Genomic DNA, 23,831 nt, shown 5'->3' on the forward strand with positions numbered 1-23,831 from the left:
ATATGATATAGTAATACAAGAATGCTTTGATGACTCTGAAGCAAAGAAGCACAAAATGACATGGCAAAGAAAGAAAGCAAGAATAAGATTAAAGAAATATGAACATTTTTAAAAGGTCTGAAATAGATAATATTAAAATAGACAGGATGGTACTGGGATTACGAGAATGTTTTGATGAGTAGATAAAAATATTGATTAATAAAAAAATAAAAATAAAAAATAAAATACAAATGTATGAATATCAACATTGAAATATTGCATTTTTCTAAATGATATGGGTTAAGATGTATATATGCTAAGAATGATAACTAATATATTTGGATGCAGAGACAAGGATATATTGAATGTTAAAATGGAACAAATTTTGGTTAATTTTTAATATGTGGAAACTATAAATGAGAAACAAGAATATTTTATTGTCTTCCTCTTTTCTTTTTCTTGTTTCTTTCTTCTTTTTCTCTTTTTTTCTTTTTTTCTCCTTGCGATTTGTATCTTAATGACTACTATTTTAAATATTGTATAACTGATATAGATATGGAAATGAGATAAATGAGAACTGGACTACATTACTGGGTATTGAAGAGAATTGTATAAAGGAAAAAGAGGTTATTTAGTAATATGAAATTGAGAAATCTTAAACATTTTAATTTTAATATCAATGCAAAATTAAAGCTAGAAAAATAGATAAGGTGTTTGATGTCTTAAAAATGAAATGTTAAAATATGAAATATACTAAAAGATTGATGGATATATATCTAAAAACAAAATAAAATACACTATTAAATGATTGATGGATAGTAATAAAAATATGTTAATTTAGATAAGAGATAGTATATATCAAACAAAAAAGAGAGGAAGTTTTGGTTATAAATAACGTGGAGATTTGTAATAATATGTATTTGTCTGAAATGGAGCTATTGTAACTCGGACACCACGTTGCTTTTTAAAGATATTATTGTAAATATTGGAAAACTTAACATATAGATATAGACAGTATTTTTTGAAGAAAAAAAAAGGTGCCGTCATACAATCCACCTTGCCTACCCTACAAGGTTCCATCCAAAAAAGGTGCCGGAACTCCTTTCTGGGTGTTCTATGACAAAAAAAGCCCTGGTGTGCTGTTACATCAGCCATGAAGTATTATGCAGTGCATATTGTGCTGCCACCATGTGGTTGTTTGGGAACTACAACATTTATGTTAATTTGTTCAGCCAATCCCTCCCATTTGTGACATACTTCCTCCTTCTTCTTAACCCTGAATGTTCTTTCACTCCCTGGCACCATTTTCTACATGTGGTCTGCTCTCATGGTAGGACCATTACTGTCTTTGACCTTGAAATACCATCCATTTCATCATCTACTATATCTTGTCTGCTGTAATCTTCTCTGCATGCAAATAAAGGTCCTCATGGATGATAAAAAGGTAATTTCATGAGTTCTGCTATGTGGCAAAGGCTGTCAGCAGCGATAGTATCCACTTATACAGGCCAGACACAGGGGTCTCACCCACAACAGTCAGAGTCAGAATACCTGGATATAGATACTGTATAGATATAGATATGATTTTAACATTGGCTTTCTCCTGAAAGCTAAAATATTTTTTCTAAAAACATACATGTTTTCTATTCCACCAATTACACAGGCATTCACAATAATTGTTTAGTTGGAACCAGTTGAATTAATTATTGCCCAAAATAGAAGCATTATATAAAAAGGTCTTACTGCATTCTGTGAGAAAAATCAATTACAAATGACCCATGCAATTAATCAGTCTTTGTTATTTTTCAAAGATTATAACACTTGACAATACTAATAACAGATTCAAGTAAGGTCAAGTAAGGATATATCTTGTATATCGGATGAACTAAATAGGGCATAATTCTGTCCATCTTTGTTTTAATTTCAAAGCTTGTACAGTAATGCTGCTGGTATAACTGAATTAGCAATGCTATTTTGTGTCCAGGAATTACCAAAACTTTTAAAGATAAAATAACATGATATTTAAAAAAATTACATAGCCATCACATATATAAGGTGTAAGCTAGCAATATCTTCCCCAATTAATCTTAGTAATGATTATATTTTTATACACAGAGGCTGCTGAAAATTAGAATGATTGCTTATTGTATGCTCATTTTAAAAGTCTATGATTAATTCACCCATATGATAGCATAAAGACCATATATATTTTTCAAAGTACAGGTAGTCCTCAATTTAGAACAGTTCCCTTGGTGACCATTCGAAGTTACAACAGCACTGAAAAAAGTGTCTTGTGACTGTTTTTCACACGACCATTGCAGCATCCCCATGGTCATGCGATCAAAATTCAGATGCTTGGCAACTGATTTGTATTTATGATGATTGCAATGTCCCTGGGCCATGTGATCACCTTTTGCAACCTTCTCACAAGTAAAGGCAATGGGAAAGCCAGACTCACTTAACCATGTTAGTAACTTAACAACTGCAGTGATTCACATAACAAATGTATCAAGAAAGGTCGAAAAATGGAACTCAAAACTCCCTTAGCTACAGAAATGTTGGGCTCAATTGTGATTGTAACTTGAGGACTACTCTATTTGATTTAATAATGTAAAAATGTTCACATTAGGGATTTTCTTTCTAGTCATGCATAAGAAGCACCACATTTCAAAGTGTAGTTGTTTTAGTCTCCTATGGCAAATTAAAAGCCTTGTTTTTTTCTAGCTCTCTTGCACCAAATCTTTCAGGGATTAGCGTCTGTAATATTACATTTAATACTCTCAGTTGACCTAGGTATGGGAAAATATATGAAGTGATGCCACAAGATTGTTATTGTTAGCTGCGAAGTCGTGTCCGACCCATCGCGACCCTATGGACAATGTTCCTCCAGGCCTTCCTGTCCTCTACCATCTTCTGGAGTCCATTTAAGCTCACGCCTACAGCTTCAGTGACTCCATCCAGCCACCTCATTCTCTGTCGTCCCCTTCTTCTATTGCCCTCGATCTTTCCCAGCATTAGGCTCTTCTCCAGTGAGTCCTTCCTTCTCATTAGGTGGCCAAAGTATTTGAGTTTTAGCTTCAGGATCTGGCCTTCTAAAGAGCAGTCAGGGTTTATCTCCTCTAGGACTGACCGGTTTGATCGCCTTGCGGTCCAAGGGACTCGCAGGAGTCTTCTCCAGCACCATAGTTCAAAGGCCTCAATTCTTTGGCGCTCAGCCTTTCTTATGGTCCAACTTTCACTGCCATACATTGCAACTGGGAAGACCATAGCCTTGACTATACGCACTTTTGTTGACAGGGTGATGTCTCTGCTTTTTAGTGTGCTGTCTAGATTTGCCATGGCTTTCCTCCCAAGGAGCAAGCGTCTTTTAATTTCTTGGCTACAGTCCCCATCTGCAGTGATCTTGGAGCCCAGGAAAATAAAATCTGTCACTACCTCCATTTCTTCCCCATCTATTTGCCAGGAATTGAGAGGGCCAGATGCCATGATCTTGGTTTTCTTAATGTTAAGTTTCAACCCAAGTTTTGCACTCTCCTTCTTCACCCGCAACAAGAGGCTCTTTAGTTCTTCTTCACTTTCTGCCATTAGAGTGGTATCATCTGCGTATCTTAGGTTGTTGATATTTCTTCCGGCAATCTTAATTCCAACTTTTGATTCATCTAGCCCTGCCTTTCTCATGATGTGCTCTGCATATAAGTTAAATAGGCAGGGTGACAGTATACAGCCTTGCCGGACTCCTTTCCCAATTTTTGAACCAATCAGTGGTTCCGTGTCCAGTTCTCACTGTTGCTTCTTGACCCGCATATAGGTTTCTCAAGAGACAAATAAGATGGTCTGGTACTCCCCCAGGTTGTGACATGTAAACATCTACAAAATTCACAATGGAACAATGATCACTACAAAATCAAGAAGTCTGACTAAATTCAAGCAAAAATGGCTTTCTTATACATTATATGTCACACACCAAGGAAACATTCGTTACTTAGCCTCCATTTTTAAGGGAAAATATTCAATAAAGATAGTAACTACATGTAATCAAATGTTTATAAATAATTTGATGTAATCAGGTACAATGGGAGGTAACTTAGAATGTAATATTGTTTTAATGATTGTTTTTAGTGGGTTTTTTATGATCAGGTCTATTTATTTTAGATAATTAAATAGAGATGAAATATGTATATATACATCACCATTTTAGTTTCTAATGACTTATAATTATTTTACCACATTATACAATGATCTGAATGAATGAATAATCACTTAAGTAATGAATTCTAAATTTTATGACAATTGTAAATTCTCTGTATATTTACTGATATTTTCCAATCACCTAGTCCTTTCTCATTTTTTCATTTTAGAATAGAATAGAATAGAGCTGGAAGGGACCTTGGAGGTCTTCTAGTCCAGCCCCTCGCTTAAGCAGGAAAACCTATACCATCACAGAAAAGTGACTGTCCAGTCTCTTGTTAAAAACCTTCCAGTGATGGAGCACCCACGATTTCTGAAGGCAAGCTATTCCACAAGTTAATTATTCTTACTGTTAGGAACTTTCTCCTTAATTCCAAATTGCTTCTCTCTTTGATCAGTTTCCAACCATTGTTCTGCCCTCTGGTGCTTTGGAGAATAATTTGACCCCCTTTTCTTTGTGGCAGCCTCTCAAATCCTGGAATACTGCTATCATGTCACCCCATTTTTTCTTTTCTTTAGCCAAACCCAAGTCCTGCAGCCGTTCTTCATATGTTTTAGTCTCCAGGCCTTGGATCATCTTAGTTGATCTTTTCTGAACTTTTTCCAAGGTCTCAACATCTTTTTTTTAGTATGGTGACCAAAATTGGTTGCAGTGTTCCAGGTATGGTCTCACTAGGGTTTTATAAAGCAGTACTAATACTTCACATGATCTTGATTCTGTGCAACCCAGGATTGTATTAGCTTTTTTGGCTGCTGCTGTACATTGCTGGCTCATATTCAAGTGATTGTCCACTAGGACTTCAAGATCCTTCTCACAGTTACTGTTTTTGAGCCAGGTCTCATCTAAGGTGTATTTATATCTTTGATTTTTGCTGCCTAAATGTAAAACTTTGCTTTTCTCCACATTAAAACTCATTTTGTTGGATAGGGCCCATTGTTCCAGTTTGTCAAGATCTTTTTTGAATCCTAAGCTTCTCTTCTGGGGTGGTGGGTATTCCTGCCAGTTTGATGGCATCTGCAAATTTGATGAGTTCCCCTTCTATTTCCTCATCTATGTCATTTATGAAGATATTGAAGAGTACTGGGCCTAAGATATAACCTTGTGGCACCCCACTGTTTACTCCTATCCATGTGGATGTAGTACCATTGAGGACTACTTGCTGAGTACGGTTTGTCAGCCAGCTACAAATCCATCTGGTGGTAATGTCATCTCTTCCACCTTTTTCTAGCTTACAAAGCAGTAGATTGTGGTCTACTTTATCGAATGTCTTACTGAAATCAAAGTATACTATGTCCACAGCATTTCGCTGGTCTACTAATTTGGTCACTTTATCAAAGAATGAAATAAGTTTGGTTTGGCATGATGTGTTTTTAACAACCCATTGGCCTTTTGTTGGGAGTACTAACGAGAACACTACTTGGGCTCCTAGCTCCTTAACTTTATTGCCTAGTTTCTTATAGTCTCTCAGTATTGTGTTCAGGTTCTTTGTTGTGTCATTTGTCCCAATGTGAAGGAGTAAGAGAGGGTAGTAATCTGTGGGCCTAATTATTTTGGTTAGATTCTCAGCCACGTCTTTGATTTTTGCTTCAGGGAGACAACATAACTCCCTGGATTGTACGTCTGGTCTGCAGATGGCTGACTCTGTTCCTTTGAGAATAGAATCTCCTATCACCAGCACTCGCCTTCTTTTGGGGGGGGGGCGGGGTGCAGTCTGAGGTGCTTTTCTATTTGTCTCAGGTGTGTTTATTGATGTGACTTTTTAAGGGATATTTGGTGTTTCTTTGCTAGGTATCTGCATGTTTTCTTTGAGGGGGAGGTTGTGGGTCTGTGTATTTCTATCTAGGGGGAGAAATCGATTGCTAAGTTTTAATGGGACTGCTTCTGGTTGGGTTAGATTGGGCAGTAGGGGTTTGTTAGATGTATGCTGCTTCTTCCTTTGATGGTTGTGTTTCCTTCTATGTGTGACATACCTCCATTTGTCTTCCTCCAAGGTTTATCAGTAGGGTCAAGCCTTCTAGGAATTATTTGTCCATTGTTTGTCCATCGTTTTGAGTATAGCTTTCTTTTGTAGGTTGGAGTTTGGCTAGAGTTGCCTCTAGATCCCTTACTTTTTCCTCTAGTAGTTCATATATTTTACATTCAAGGTTCTGGTAATGGTCTTTAAGTCCCTACATGGCATGGGTCCGGAGTACCTCAGGGACCACCTGCTGCCGGCGTCAACTTCCCTCCGCCCTGTGCGTTCCCACAGAGAGGGCCTCCTCAGGGTGCCTCCAGTCAGAGAATGTCGGCTGGTGGCCCCCAGGGGGAGGGCCTTCTCTGTGGGCGCTCCGGCTTTATGGAACCAGCTGCCGGTCGAGCTCCGGATGGCACCGGACCTTCGCTCCTTCCGACGCAGCCTGAAGACCCATTTATTTGAACAAGCTGGCCTGGCCTGATGGGGAATGTTAGGTTTTTTAATGGGGTTTTTTACATTGTTATTGTTTTTATCTGGGCTATTGTTTAATCCTTTTTAATTTTTGTATTCTCTATTTATATGTGCCCTGTTCACTGCCCTGAGTCCTTCGGGAGAAGGGTGGTATATAAATATAATAAAATAAAATAAATAAATAAATAAATTTAATACATGTATAATTTGGGTTTTCTTTGGACATAAGCACATACATGAAATATACATTGCATACCACAATAGTATCCATCACCTGTTCCATGAGTTTGTTGTTTGGAAATCCCTCTTTTATGGTTGGTGGATGTGCTTTGTTTTATAATACTTTAATATTTAAATGTCTTAAAATAAAATTTTAAGAATATATTATACACTTTTTGTAGCTCCTGCCAAATTTAGGCTGACATATAAAACAGAAGGTGCAATTGGTGGCTATATAAATTTGATAAATAAAATTTTAAAAGAATAAAATGGCTTTTTACAATTTGTAAAAAAAAAGCTCCATTCATTCCCAGATTAATTTATTTCCAGCATATCCCTCAATCAGTGAATTCACTTCATTCAGTAACCAGACCTCAGCTCCATATTTCTATAAATCATTTCATATTAAAACTTTTAAGTTTTATCTCATGGTTTCTCTAAATCAGTATATATCCAATAATATTCTTTGGTTTCATTCATCTATCTAGTCATGTAAACTAATCAATTTTTTCCCTTTGAATTGAATTTATTCAGAATGTTGCACATTTCCCCCTAAATCTCACCCCAGGTTTTTCTATATTACTAAACCTTACACTTTTATATGCAACCATAAACAACCTATATATTTCTACTTTGCTTCATACCAATAATAATCTTGATGTCACCAATTCATAATTTAACGTGTCTTAGTTTTTCATTCATAATTAAAAGTATTCCTTTATTTCACTGCATATACAGTATTCTGCAATTCTACTCCAAAAATGAGCACAAGATCTTGCTCTTTCTTTTAATTTCATAGCCAATCAACCCTTCTACTTTTATTCATTTCAATGAATTCATTAATTCACACTCTTTATCATTTATACCTTTTACACAATACTAGTCAGTTTTGTACTACTTTAGTAGTATGACAGAAGTGCAACCTGGGACCAGTTTTACTCCAAGCACACTCTTCCTACCCTATGTAAATTAAGACCTCTAATTTAGTCTACCATATAATCCAATATAGCTCAGTTACTCTTATCTTATTAACCCAATTGTACATGTAGTGTATATATACATACTTGGGTTGTCTTGATCAAATCTAGACCAAATATCATTTTTTTTTCAAAATGGAGAATTAAAATAGTATTACTCTTTTAATATTTATGTATAGGTACAAAATAGATTAGAAGAAGACTAAATAAGAAGGAATAATAATAACATTTCCCATTTGCTCTACATGGATGATTTAAAACCATTTAGAAAAACAAAATCTGAGTTGCACTCACTGCTGAAAAGCATTGAGGAGTTTAGCAGAGAAATTGAAATGTAATTTGGCATTGACAAGTGTGCAATAATTGCTGTTAAGGCAGGAAAAATTATTGAAGATGATGGACTTGAACTTGATAATGAAGAGTTGATAAAAGCAGTAACACCAGAAGAAGGGTACAAGTACTTAGGAGTTTTGGAAGCCTATGATCTGTTGCACAATCAAGTCAAGGAAGCTACTTCAACAAAATATACAAAGCGAATTTGGAAAATCTTGAGATCAAAGCTAAGTGGAGGAAATATCATAAAGGCAATTAACAACTGGGCAGAGCCTGTAATATGATACTCAGCTGGAATAATTGATTGGATTCAGCTAGGATTGAAAACTAATGACAATGCACCATGCTCTGTACCCAAAAAGTAATATTGATTGATTGTACTTGGCTATATCTCAGGGTGGCACTCTTACAGGTGAAACAAACTGTGAAAGATGAAAAACACAGCTTAAATGATGATATAAAAAAGCAAGAGTCTCTGCTGAAGAAGGTGATCAAGGGAAACCTCTTGAAAACAACAAGATTGAAAGCAGAATATTGAAAGCAAACAACTAAGCATCAAGTTTCTAACTGCAAAAAGAAGTCTATCAAAGTCAATACCTGAAGGACATTGAAGGAAAGGTAGATACAAAGCAACATGGAGATGGTTGAGATCAGGGACGCTGAAGAAAGAAACAGTCAGGACCCACTTCAACTAATCACCCATGAAAGCAGAACTCTTGAAACAGGCATTTTTTTTCCCCAAAAGGAAACCTTTATTAGGGACTAGTGATAGCAGGGAGGTTAAGGCTAGATCTGAAGAAAAGCCCACGTGAGCAGTATAATTAAACAAGCAGTATGCCCCCTTCCACCAAAGTCATAATGTCTGTTTGAAATCCAGCCAATCCACTGGTGGCCTGGCGGGCGGCTGACTGGCACAGTAGGCGCACATCTCAAGGTCTTCTCCAGCTTTCATTTCCTTGTAACTGTCTCCCAGATAAGGAGACACTTTCCATACTGAAAAGGAGGAAGCCAGACAAAGAAAGGAGAAAGTGAAAGTTAACACTATGAATCCCCCATGCACCCCTCCCCACAACAAGAATGGCAGGCCCCAAAAGGGTAGAAGAAAGGAGAAAGCAGATGAGGAGTTTTGGGATCTGACAGAAAATGAAGGCTTTATTTTGGCTGCCCAAGAACAAACCCTGCAGACCAATTCCATGAAAGCAAAAATTCAACATGTCAGTAACAACAGCAAATGTTTCTTATGCAATGAGAAAGATGAAACAGTGGATCACTTTATCAGTGGCTGCAGCAATATCTCACAAGCTAATCTCACAAGCTAATTATCTAAAACGTTATGATCAAGTTGCCAAAATCATACACTGGAAGCTTTGCCAGCAAAAATTACTGGGAATACCAAATTGACAAAATTCTTGTAAACGAGCAAGTCAAGATCCTGTGGGACTTTCAGATCCAAACATCTGTCCCACAACACTCCTGACATCACTATCACTAATAGGAACCCTTGGAGCAATACCCAAAGGGTTGCCTAGATACATGGAAATTTTGAAATCAGACCTGAATAGTCTGACTTTCCAAAAATCCCATCTTACTTGGAATTGCCTATGTACTGAGATGTTACTTTAGCAGCTATTAGGTCCATGGTTAGGACTTGAACTGTTAAGTTTTTACTAGGGGAAGGGGTATGGGAAGAAGGAGGAGGAGGAGGAAGAAGGAGGAGGAGGAGGAGATGGTGGTGGTGGTGGTAGGACCATAAAATAGATAAAGTAATAGAAAATGAAGAAACTAACATGCTAAGAGACTTTAGAATTTAAACAGACAAGCACTTGCCATATAACACCACAGACTTAACAATTGTTCCAAAAAACAAAAAAAGTCTGGATAGTGAACATGGCAGTACCTGGAGACAGCAAAATAGAAGAGAAAGAACTGGAGAAGATAAGAGAAGAAGATTCATATTTTATAATAGCAAAAATAAAAATTCTTCTTTGTTTGCCATAACAACTCTGGGTGGTGCAATATAACTTGTAATAAAAGAAATCTTCCTTTTTATGATCCTGTAGTAACTATTTGGGGTAGAGTTGGAGCGACTAGATGCAGCTGAACATTTATTGGCCAGATTCCCTTTCTGATACCTACATGGAGTTTAAGATAAGATAAGATAATCTTTATTGTCATTTTTTTTACTGTGGGCACAATGGCACACATCAAAAATGAAATTTAGTTGCCCGCTCTCAAAGTGAGACACATACATGACACCCACCTAAACATACTACATAAAACATATGTATAGACCCACACCCCTACATATACATAACAATAAAATATTAAATACTGTCCAACTTGAATATATAACGGAAGGAGGAAGCCTGAGAGTTCACAAGGTTAATGCTGTATGGAATGAAACTATGGTTGAATCTGGATGTTCTGTTACGGATACCCTGAAGCCTCCTCCCAGAAGGCAACAAGGAAAACAGGTTGTGAAGAGGATGAGTAGTGTCCCAGATAATCTTACGGACCCTGTTCAAACAACGCTTCTGTGCTATGTCCTGGATGGGAGGGAGGGAACTGCCAATGATCTTTTCGGCCATCCTCACCACTCTCTGCACCACCTTCCTCTCTGAAGCAGTGATGCTTCCAAACCAGACTGTGATGCTGTATGACAGGATGCTCTCAATTGTCACCCTGTAGAAAGTGGTCAGAACAGGGGAAGGAAGATGAGCTTTTCTCATGCGACACAGAAAGTGCAGGCGCTGCTGTGCCCGCTTCACCAGTTTCTCACTGTTGAGCAACCAAGCCAGCCTACTTGTTAGCTGCACACCCAGGAATTTGATGCTGGTAACCATCTCCACAAGTGAATCATTAATGCACAGAGAAGTGTGTCTGTGCCAGTCTTTTCTGAAATCAACAATGATTTCTTTAGTTTTACCGGTATTTAAAACTAGGCTGTTTTCTTTACACCAGTTCACCAACCCCCTTATTGCGATAAGCTTCCACATTGTCATCACGAATAAGGCCCACTACTGTTGTATTATCTGCAAACTTTACAATATGGTTGGTGGCAAACCTAACAACAGTCATGGATCAACAGGCTGAACAGCAGCGGATTTAGGACATAGCCCTGAGGAGAACCTGCACTCAAGGAAATGGTATTAGAGGTATTTGTTCCAGCTCACAAAAAATACATAAAAATAAAAAATAAAATACAGCAAATATTTTTTTCCTTTGCATTCTAGGATTGAACTCTCAATCTTCCAAGTGGGAGACAAGCATTTTCACCACTAGGCCACCACACTGCTAACAATATAATTGGTAATGAGAGAATAATAGCACACATTCAGACAGACATAGACATAAATACCTATGCTCTTTTATAAACCCTTTCTCCATTTCAATTATTTTATTGAAATAATTTATTTAAATACAGATATTAATGCTGCTGGAAATGATATATTGTTCTGGCTCTTTAACTATCCAAAAGTAGCAAGGAGCATTTGGGTGACCGCTTCATTATACAAAAAAAAATGGCATAGCCTCTGTTATTTTTGTTGCTAATATATTTTTATATTGTTTTGCATACGTCTGGGAAGGATCTATACTTCATCTAACTAATGGAAGAAAGAGCAGCAAACAGAATAGGCATTTTTTGTGGAAGGAAGGCATAAAATATCATTAAACTAGACATACTCAATTCCAGCAACTGTTCTTTATATGTTTTAGCCTCCAGTCCTCTGATCATCTTTGTTGCTCTTCCCTGTACTCTGTCTAGGGTCTCAACATCTTTTTTACATCGTGGTGACCAAAACTGGATGCAGAATTCCAAGTGTGGCCTTACCAAGGCATTGTAAAGTGGCATTAATACTTCACGTGATCTTGATTCTATCCCTCTGTTAATGCAGCCTAGCACTGTGTTGGCTTTTTTGGCAGCTGCAGCACACTGCTGGCTCATATTTAAGTGATTGTCCACTAGGACTCGAAGGTCCCTCTTAAACTTTACTTTTTTGCCATTGAATTTCATTTTGTTAGATAGCGCCCAGTTTTCAAGTCTGGCAAGATCCTTCTGCATCTTAAGCCTATCTTCTGGAGTGTTGGCTATTCCTGCCAGCTTGATGTCATCTGCAAATGTGATGAGTTCCCCATCTATCCCCTCATCCAAATCATTGATGAAGATGTTGAAGAGCACTGGGCCCAAACAGATCCCTGGGGCACCTCACTGCACACTTCCCTCCATGTAGATGCAGTACCATTCAGGACCACATGCTGAGTACAGCTTTGTAGCCAGCTATGAATCCATCTGGTGGTGATGCTGTCTAACCCACATTTTTCTAACTTATCAAGAGGTAAGTTGGGGTCTACTTTATCAAATGTTTTACTGAAGTCCAAGTAAATTATATCCACAGCATTCCTCTGGTCCACTAATCACCTGGTCAAAGAGTGCAATAAGATCTGTCTGGCATGATCTGTTTTGACAAACCAATGTTGGCTTTTGGTTATGACTTTGTTTGCTTCTAGGTGTTGCTTGATTATCTTTTCCAGAATCTTCCCAGGTATTGAGGTCAGGCTAATAGGTCTGTAATTTCCTGGATCCATTTTTTCCCTTTGTTGGAGATGGGAACTACATCAGCTCTTTTCCAGTCTTCTAGTAGTTTGCCAGTGCTCCAGGATCTTTGAAAGATATAATTCAGTGGTTCTGAGATTACATCTGCCAGTTCCTTCAGAACCTTGGGATGTAATCCATCTGGTCCTGATGATTTGAACTTGTCTATGGTGGACAGGTGCTTACCATTTTCTTGCCTATTTTAACTTGTGTTTCTAATATGTTTTTTATGTACTGTTTTTGATAGGTTGGACTGTTTCTACCCTTTGTGTAAAGATGGATGCAAAAAATGAGTTAAGTAGTTCTGCTTTCTCCCTGTTCCTAGTCACCTTCTTGTCACTTTCTGTCACTAATGGACCCATCATTTTCTTAACCTTTCTCTTGTTTTTTACATGTTGAAACAAGCTTTTTTGTTATTTTTGTCTTTTGTCACAAGTCTTAGTTCATTTTGAGCCTTAGCTTCCCTCACTTCATCTTTGCGGGCTTGGGCTTTTGCTGATATTCTGCCTTAGTTATGTGCCCCTCTTTCCACTTTTTATACTTGTCCTTTTTGTCTTTCAATTTATCATAGAGTTCTTCATGTAGCCATGGTGGTTTCTTTTGAGAGCTGTTATTTTTCCTCTTTGCTGGTTTTGTGCTAGACTGCACTTTTATAATCTCACTGTTCAAAATTTCCCAAGCTTCTTGAATCATTTTCCACTTGAGGATTCTCACCCATGGAATCCTTTTGTGAGGACCTGCCTCAGTTAAACCTCCCAAGAAAGCTGAACTCTTGAAATATTTTTTAAATATATTTTATTGATTTTTTTACAATAACAATCTTTAGTGCTTAGTAAACAGTTTGTTGTCTGGGTTCATATATTTAAAAACAATAATAATTATTTTCTATAATTTCATAATCAATATATTAGTTAATGATATATTTCTTTGATCTTCTCTTCTTCCAGAGTATTCTCCTTTGTCAACATTAAACAAATATAGTTCTTAATATTTTCAATACATACAAGGTTGGATATAAACATTTTTCTTGTGTTTGTACAAATCACATACACATATAATAACTTTTCTGATTGGTTTACATTTCAATTGTATATGTAAAAATCATCTTATTAAGTCACTATATGGCCTATTTTCAAGATTCTTATTTAAGCTTAATTTCTCCTCAATATTCAAACCATTCTTATCAGTCATAATTTTCTCAAAATTAATTACCTTTAAATATCCAAATTTTTCATTCACATAAACCATCCCAATATTTTTACATCACATATATTATAAAAAGTACTATACTACTTATATATCTTATCCCTCTTTCTGTAGGGCCCCTTTATATCCAGAATTTATCTATTCTTTTAACCATATTCAAACAAGTGTTTAATCATATAGTTCTCCATCTGGTAAGTCGGATCAAATCTCTTGAATCTGACTCTAGCCTTCTTATTTTGCCATGTAGCTTTCTGTGTCGGTATGTTCTGCTTGCCAGGGGATTCTTCCTGTATTTTTATGAGTATTGTTGGGAATAGAAAAAACAAGTTAAGTAGGATGTACATTTTTTGTCTTCCAAATTCTAATGATTCTCCTGGCTGCTCTATAATCCATTTTGCTAGATCTTCTTTCTTATCCTCAAGTTTGTTTTGAAGTCCTGAAAGATAAAATATCTTTTCCATTTTCGCTGGTATGACAAAATCTTGCAGATTTTCTTTTGCTTGTATTAAGCTGTGGTTCTCTTCATTTGTAGCTTTGAATTACTTTCCTCTGGTTTATGTTCTCTTGTCTGATTTGTTTGTTCATTCTTTATCGTTGTTTTCTGAGTTTTTTGATTATAGGTTTAGGTTGAAGATGTGATCATTTATGTCATCAAATTTGTTTTTAATCTCCTTGTGGTTTGAAACAATTGTCATTTGAATCTGCTGCAGCATTGCATACATTTCCTCCTGGAAAGTATTTGCCTTGTCTCGGAGTGTTACTCCTTCAGATCTCTGATGTTCCAGGCTGGGGCCTTCAGAAAGAAATATTAGGTGTGGTTTCCTGTCACTTTTACATAGGTATCCAGCATCCATTTTGTCTCCCCTCTCTGGATAGTCTTTCACCAGTACCATAATCTCTGTGATTAGCCTTTTCAAACCAGCCAATCTTAAAATCCAAACAACCAAATCTTATATAGTTCTTATCTTTAATACAGTTTTTGTAATCCAACATGCTTCCAATTGACAAAGCACCATAACAGTATTTTATAACAGTTCTTCTGTTCAGGGTTCTTACAATTATCAACCAACCATAATTGCAATCCAGAATGTTTAGCCACCTAAGAGCTTTCCAGTAAATTCCCGCCTAGAAGATTAAACAAAAGTCAAGGTTTTTCTTTCTCTACAAACAGTTCTTGAGCTTAGAAATCACAGCTCAGTAAGTATTTATAATCCCAGAAGGTCAACAGTTTTTAAAACAAATGTAGTTCTTAAACTAAAAAAATGAGAGATCCACCTGGAGAAGAGAAAATAATAACAGGGAGAGAAAATGAAACATAGTGGTTAGTCTGGTTTATTGTGGTAACAAGCATGAAAACATTTAAGCAATCTAGGAGCTCTCACATGCTTTTTGTGTACCCACTCATTCTGGGATTCTGGGAGCTCCTTCCATGCCACTTAGTATTGGGTAGATCCATGGTGCTTTCTAGAGTTCAAGATTTCCCTGATTTCAAAATGTTGTTCCCCTTCCACCATAATAGGTTGTGGTGGAGGAGCTATGGCTGGTCTTAAAGGCGAGCTCATTTTGGGTTTTAGCAAACTACAGTGAAACACTGGATGGACCTGTCTTAATGTTTTAGGGAGTTCAAGTTCTACTGTGACTGGGTTGATGATGCACTTAATAGGGAATGGTCCCACAAATTTCGGCCCTAACTTCTTTGAGGGTTGCAAGGACTGCAGAAACCTAGTAGAGAGATATACCCTGTCCCCCACCCTAAAAGGCTTGGGCTCCACCTGTTTTCTGTCTGCCTGCACTTTATAAGCTTCTCTAGCTTCATCTAAGGCTTTCCTGACCATTGGCCACATATTTTGCAATTGCATACTCCATTCCTTCAGGGAAGGGAGGGTGGACTCATTGACAGGCAATTCAGGCATTGGGTTGAAGCTCTGTCCTGTAGCCACCTGGAAGGTTGTGTGTACTGGAGTGTACTTCATTGTTAATGCTACTTCACCGAATAGTAGCAGCTCAGTCTAATTGTCTTGTTGATAGTTTATGAAACATCTCAGGTATTGTTCTAGCTCTGAGTTTGTTCATTCTGTCCCCCCATTTGAGGATGATGACTAGCTGAGAGATCCTGATCTGTACCCAGTAGGTCCAAAAAGGCTCTCCAGAACTTGGAGGTAAACTGAACCCCCCTATCTGAGATCATGCATTGGAGGGCCCCATGTAGCTGATAGATGTGTTGCACAAACATCTTAGCCAAGGCTTTAGCAGTTGGAATTTTTTGGCAAGGTATGTAATGGATTTGTTTGGAGAATAAATCTGTTACTACCCAAATGACAGTGTTTTCAGTGTTCTCTGCAGCTCTATGATAAAGTCTATAGAGATCTTTCTCCAGGGTGCTGAAGTGCTCATCGCTGCCTTTAAAAGGCCAGGCATTTTTTCCTGCCTCCATTTAGGTGCTGCACAAATGGGGCAACTGGCTACATAGTTCTCAATGTCCTTCTTTAAGGATGGCCACCAGAATTGTCCCTTTACCAGGTGGAGGGTTTTCATGAACCCAAAGTGTCCCGCTAGTTTTGAATCATGGCAGAGCTGCATGAACTTTAATCTCTGGGTTGTAGGGATATATAATTTCCACCCACCCACCCACAGCAGTCCATCTCGCATTGAACAGAGGTTTTTGTGGCTGAGGAACCACTTGTCCTTCACCAGAGATCGTCTGAATTCAGTGGCTACCGTGCTGTTCAGAGATGGGAGGTTCTTTGTTCCTCATGGTGACAGGGGCGGCCAGTTGCTTTGTGGGCAGCCGTGGTTTGACCACTTCAACTTTCATGCTGTTGTACTGTGGCATCCATGACAGGGCGTCTGCCAAGAAGTTTTATTGGAAGGTATTGATAGCAGGATACTAAGGCAGGATCTGAGGATTTCCCGCAGGAAACATTACATTAAAAGAACCCTTTCAAAACCCCACCAGGGTTCCTGTAGCTTCAACACTTTCTATCATTCCATCTCTGTTAGTGAGAATTAAGTCCAATATGGCTGATCCCCTAGTTCCCTTGTCTATTTTTGGAAGACAAAGTTGTCTGCTAGGTTTGTCAGGAATCTGTTTGATCTTCCACTTGGTGCAGAGTTTGTCTCCCAGTTGATATCAGGGTCCCACATTACTATTGTGATGTGCTTCCTACATACCTTAGTTAACTGACTAGCAAAAAGTTCATCTATTTCCTCTGTTTGATTGGGTGGCCTATAGTATACATCTATGGCAATGTCATCCCCCCACTTTTAGATTAACCCAATGCATACAAGACAGTTTTCATCCTTGTTGTGCTCTATTTCTGTAGAGATGTAGTTATTTCTTATATATAGTGCAACTCCACCTCCTCTTTTATTTGGTCTGTTTCTTTTAAATAATTTAAATCCCTCTAGTTGTATGTCCATTTGTGGGTTTCATCCTACCAAGTTTTCATAATGGCAACAATATCACATCTGCCATTTACCTGGATTTCTAATTCACCTTGTTTATTGCTCATACTCTATGCGTTGGTGTATAGACATTTGAGTCCTTTATGACTGACCCTGTGTTTACTTTCTACATAACCTGTGTGATACCTGAGTTCCCCTACTTCCTTACACTATTTAGAAACTCTGAGATCCTTAAAGTAATATAAAGATAGAACCAGAGACTTTTTTCTTAGGCCTAACGGATAAAGAACTTGAAAAAATGGAACTTTCATGTTATATATGCTGACGCCAGCATGATTACTTTATGAACAAAATGGAAGGACATTTTGATTGCCATAATGGACAAATGGTTGCAAAAGTTGATGGAGTTGGGTAAATTGACTGCTTTGGTTAAAGAAAAGAACACAATTCATTTTGTTTCCATTTGGAAACTGCCTTTGGACTTTGTGCCTGAGGTGGAAAAAAATAAAAAAAATCATTTTGGGTTTTGCTGATTAGATAGGTGTGTTGTTATAGAAATGGCTAGTATATATTATATAAAAGTAAAAAGTTGAGTTTTCATGTTATTTACCTTATTCTACTGTACCAAAAGGAGTCAGAAATCAATGCCTTTTTTTCTTTTTCCCCCTTTACTTTTTTCTCTTCCCTTTTTTGTCTCTTATTTTCCCATTATTTTCATTTTTCTTTGTATTTCTTTATTTTATATTTTGATAAACTAATAAAAATTTTCAAATTAACTGTTTTAAAATTCTGTTTAGAAATAGTATTGTGACAATAGTCTGTTCTAACCAGTCCTTGTACTTGCTGATTTGTACTTGCTAATCCAAACAAATTTATTTGGAAGAAGTGGCAACAGCTCTACGATAAGATAGAATTCAAACTGCTGAAAGATTAAAATCACTTTATGTGAGAAGTAAAAAGATAGGCCAGCTTCTTTGAAAAGAAAAGTGGACTTTTTGAAAAATCCACTGGTATAGGGGAACCAGCAGACTGAGCACCACCCTAGATGCACTTGCATAAATAAAACACTGTTGTTTTTTTTAATTTAAATCTTCCATGGATCCACAAAACAAGTTGCCTTCTGTCTGGAAATAATGTGATATTATCCTCCCCTTGAATCCCTTGATGAATTTTCAAGCTATCAAGTAATCACCCAAGAGGAAACTTTGACATATTAAAGTGTTTCCAATTTAATCATATTTTAAGGCTTTAATAAGGATATTTAGTTGAGCTGAGCTTTCAGCTGTCTTCTAAAGAATTACTAAAAAGCATTAACACTAATGAATAGGTATTTATTAAGATGCTACAAAATGTAGCTTTTTTCCCAATATATTGTCAAGAAGAGGAATACATTCATGCAGAGCTGTGCATTTCAATATAGTTTTGAGCCATGTGCCAATTAGTCACAGTTTCAAGAATTTTGCAAATATCAGTGACTTGGAAGCCAACCCATATAAGCAAAAATATTTAACCTAGAATTTCAATATAGGGAAAGAAACTGTTGAACTTGGCATGGGCATGAAAATTTCTTTTCCCATGAAATGCTTCCAAAATACAGTAGTATGAGAAAATATTTTTTCTTTTTTAAAGACCAGTGCTATTAACAGCACAGAGAAAAACTGTTGTTGTTTTCCAAGCAGGGAGTCCCAAATTGGAGCTCTAGGGAGGAGCTAAAAACATTTGGGGACACCCCAGCCAATGAATTCAAACAATATTGAGGATCATCAATTTGATTTGATATACAGCAGACTAATATGTTGACTATTTAAAAAGCAGTGATGAACTGCATGAAATATTATTTGATGTATAATTTATATTACCACTTTAAGCCCAGCAAACACGAGATAATTTTATGACTTCTGTTTTCAATTTGAACCATCCAAGTCTTAATTCCTAAACATTATAGGGAGATTGAAATAAAAGGATAGTTCTTGTAGCCCTTATTAAAATAAATAAATTTCTCCTCCTTTTACCAAGGTTGTCAAGGTTGAATTGCTAAGATGCCTGCTAACAACTATCACTACTCAACTCACCATAGAAACGGGGAGGGGTAGGATGCGTGAGAAAGAAGCGGGAGTCTAAGAAGCCATCCACAGACCATGAGAGGCTATAAGAAAGACAAGGTCACTAACTCAGGTATCTGACAGAGAAGTGGACTATTCTCATAACAAACCAAAGATGTATGATTGGGCAACATGAACACTTGGTGGTTGGGGTTATGAAAAGCTATTGTTAACTAGGCATATTTTCGCACAGGAAAATCAGACCTGATGTTACTGCTTCAGTTCTGAGAAGTATACTCAATAAAGTTTTATCTTTTATGGCATTCCAAAGCCCTGAAGTTTCCTTGATTGTGAGTTCGCTAGTCAGATGGCTGACAATATAAGCCTAGCTCTTTGAAAAATCCAATTTGTACTAAACTCATTTTTTTTCCTTAGAAACAGCTTTTGATTAAACATTAAGCAAAATACAATAAATTTAATAATCAATATTATAAAGAAATTCTACAGCACTTTTAAAATTGAAACAGAAAAGGGCACTCTTTTAAAGAAACCTGAAAATAGAAACCAGAAATGGAATAGAAATTAGAATGTTCTGTACAGTAGTTCTTGATAAATTTGTCTTTCTATATGATATAGAAAATTCATATCCGATGTCCAGTTTATATCAAATAAACAAGGACATCTACACAAAGTTAAGACTGCTAAATGTGTGGATTGCTGTTCAGCTTTTGGAGAAAACTGCATAAGAGGTGCATGTAAGTCAGTGGTGGGATTCAAATATGTGAACAACCGGTTCTCTGTGTGGATGCCACTTCCGGAAGTCCATTCTGGGCCTGGGCAACAAAAAATATGTACCGGTTCTGCTGAAGTGGTGCAAACTGGCTGAATCCCATCACTGATGTAAGTATAACAAGCCACGCTAGGTACAGCTTCAAATAGTTTGCCCCATTCTGCTTTATCTACATATTAACTGGTATATAAGCTTTGCTTAAAACTCTGTTTAATTTGAATACTAAAATATTTGTTAACTTTTAGGATCCCCTCTTTATGATTTTGATTGACTGATAAAGGATTTAAGTTCTAGTTTAATTGCTACTTTTAAAAACAGGATTGTTCAGAGCATTTCCCCTCAAATTTATTAAAATTAATTAAATGTTATGATTCCCATCAATTTACTGTATCTGATGAAGATGATTCATGTTTGGTAAATGTTATAAAGTGCAAAAATTAAAATTATTTAATTATCACAGTTATGGACCACATTTTGCCATCAATTTTTCATTGACTTCTCATTGCTGTCAAGAGGAAGCTACTAAAACATTGATGGCAAATTGCAAAGCAGTGAGCTATGTTCTATTTTAAACACAAAACAAAGAAAGATTTGCTGGATTAAAATCCAGGTGGATAAATTGAAATGCCCCCTCCTTCAGGATGACATATAAAGACAGAGGAGAAATCAAATTACAATTGAAAAACATTCTGACAGTAGTCCCAAGAGTTTTGAGCCAAAAAAACCAAAAATAAAATAAAAACATTACAATGTCTTAATGTTTCAAGTAAAGTGTGCAAAAGGTCTAGCATATTTTCTTGTTTATTTTTGCTATTACAAAACAGTTTCCTACAGACAGAAAGACTCATGTGTTTCCTTTATAGCAGAATGAATTATTTTCCCCTCTTAAACACACCTAATCATTCTTATTTGTTTCAACTGTCTTAAAGGCTTCCAGAATCTACTTGGAGCAGAGACAGATCTAGCAAAATATTATACAGCTCTGTGGGCTTTTCTTCTGTCACAAAGAATAATAGCACACTTTCTATTGCAGCTACTGCTAAATAAGCTTTAACAAGAAACAGAAAATGTAGCATGCTTCTTAAATTGCCAAGAACAGAAGATGAAAATTTCAGCCCTTATTTTTTGAGCTATACAAAATTGCCTGATCCCAGTGCAGACTTCACTATTTGTTTGATTAGGCCTTGAATTGTTTATTTCTGATATCTATATCATTCAGCATGAATGTAATTGCCATGTTTGCCAGCTCACATGCACTGAACAGATGAAAACTAATACTTTGTTCATTTTTAATTTCACTTTCCAATCCCTTCCCAGAACAGTGAACCAAGCTGACTGAGAGGGATATCACTAGTTGAAATATTTAGCCATTCAGTTTATAAAAACAAAACAAAACTGTTTTTGAGGCACCAGGATTACTCCTTCTCAGAAATTAGAATCCCAACTAATGCACTGTTTTTCTAAAAGCTTTTTGAAAAGAAAATAATTTTTAGTCTCAGGAAACTGGAAAAATGACAAGAACAAAGCTTCAAGCCTGGCTTCTACAAAAAAAAATCTTTTAAAAGTGTCTGATTATATTGCTTTATTTGGATATTAAGAGCCTGAATTTTGACCCTGTGACCATGGGGATGCCGCAACCGCTGCAAATATGAAAAACACTTTTTCAGTACTATTGTAACTTGGTTACTACATGAACCATTGTAACTCGAGGACTACCCATAATTTCTCATGTGTGCAATAGATGCTTTTTGTGATTACTACAGTTTCATAAACATATTCAACAAATTCATATACTGTCTATGTTTGAAATGCAAGAGACAAGATTTTGAAGATTAAAAAGTGCTCATTGAAAAGTAAATACTCATACCAGATGTTACCTATAACAGTATCAATTGCTTTTTTTCCTCTCTCACCATATAACTAGCTTTTGCATGGTACACTTGAAAGCACAACAGTATGAATGTTCATTTACAAATCTAGCATCTTTTTTATGATTCTAACAATGAAAGTACCTAAGAATTCAGGTTGAACCAATTTGTATAATAATCATAATCATAATTGGAAGGGACCTTAGAGGACATCTAGTCCAACCCCCCCCCCTGCTCAGGCAGGAAACCCTATACCATTTCAGACAAATGGCTGTCCAGTCTCTTCTTAAAAACTTCCAGTGTTGGAGCACCCATGATTTCTGAAGGCAAGCTGTTCCACTGGTTAATTGTCTGCACTGTTAGGAACTTTCTCCTTATAATTCCAGGTTGCTTCTTTCTTCGGTCAGTTTCCAACCATTGTTTCTTGTCTTGCTCTCTGGTGCTTTGGAGAATGGTTTCATGCCCTCTTCTTTGTGGCAGTCTTTCAAACACTGGAATACTGCTATCATGTCGTGCTTGTTTCTTCTTTTCTTTAGACTAGCCAAACCCAAGTCCTGCAGCCATTCTCCATATATTTTAGTCTCCAGGATTTTTACCATCTTAGTTGTTCTTCTCTGAACTTTTTCCAAGGTCTCAACATCTTTTTTGTAGTATGGTGACCAAAACTGGCTGCAGTATTCCAGGTGTGGTCTTCCTAGGGTTTTATAAAGCGGTACTAATACTTCACGTGATCTTGATTCTATGCCTCTGTTTATTTAACCCAGTATTGTATTAGCTTTTTTTTGGCTGCTGCTGAACACTGCTGGCTCATAGTCAAGTGACTGTCCACTAGGACTCCAAGGTCCCTCTCACAGTTACTGTTTTTGAGCCAGTTCTCACCTAAGGTGTACTTATATCTTTGATTTTTCCTGCCTAAATGTAAAACTTTGCTTTTCTACATATTAAAATTCATTTTGTTGGATACGGCCCATTGTTCCAGTTTGTCAAGATCTTTTTGAATCCTGAGCTTGTCTTCTGGGGTGTTGACTATTTCTGCCAGTTTAGTATCATCTGCAAATTTGATTAGTTCCCCTTCTATTCCCTTATCTAAGTCATTGATGAAGATATTGAAGAGTACTGGGCCTAAGATGGAGCCTTGTGGTACCCCACTGCTTACTTCCCTTCATGTGAATGTAGTACCATTGGGGATTACTCATTCAGTATACTTTCTCAGCCAGATACAAGTCCATCTGGTGGTGATGTTGTATATTCCACCTTTTTCTAGTTTACCAAGCAGTAGATTGTAGACTACTTTGCCGAATGCCTTACTGAAATCTAAGTATACTATATCCACAGTGTTCCTTTTTTGGGTGTGCTGTCTGGGGTGCTTTTCTGTTTATCTCAGGTATGTTTGTTGATGTGACTCTTTAGGTGAGTGAGCACCTGTTACTCGTCCCAGCTTCTGCCAACCTAGCAGTTTGAAAGCACGTAAAAATGCAAGTAGAAAAATAGGGGCCACTACGGTGGGAAGGTAACAGCGTTCCGTGCTCCTTTGGCGTCTAGTCATGCCAGCCACATGACCATGGAGAAATCCTCGGACAAGCGCTGGCTCTTCGGCTTTGAAACGGAGATGAGCACCGGCCCCTAGAGTTGGAAACGACTAGCACGCATGTGCGGGGGAAACTTTACCTTTAATAGTGTAATAGTTTTTCAGTGCTATACAAAGTAGGCAAATTTGCTCAATTCTTCACAGGCTACAAGACAGTGAATTTCAGATGCATTGTCCTATGTTCTTAATAATACATTGGAAATGCACTATGTGTGT

This window comes from Vipera berus (genome assembly GCF_964194415.1).
Source record: "Vipera berus genome assembly, chromosome: 7".
NCBI classification, from domain to species: Eukaryota; Metazoa; Chordata; class Lepidosauria; order Squamata; family Viperidae; genus Vipera; species Vipera berus.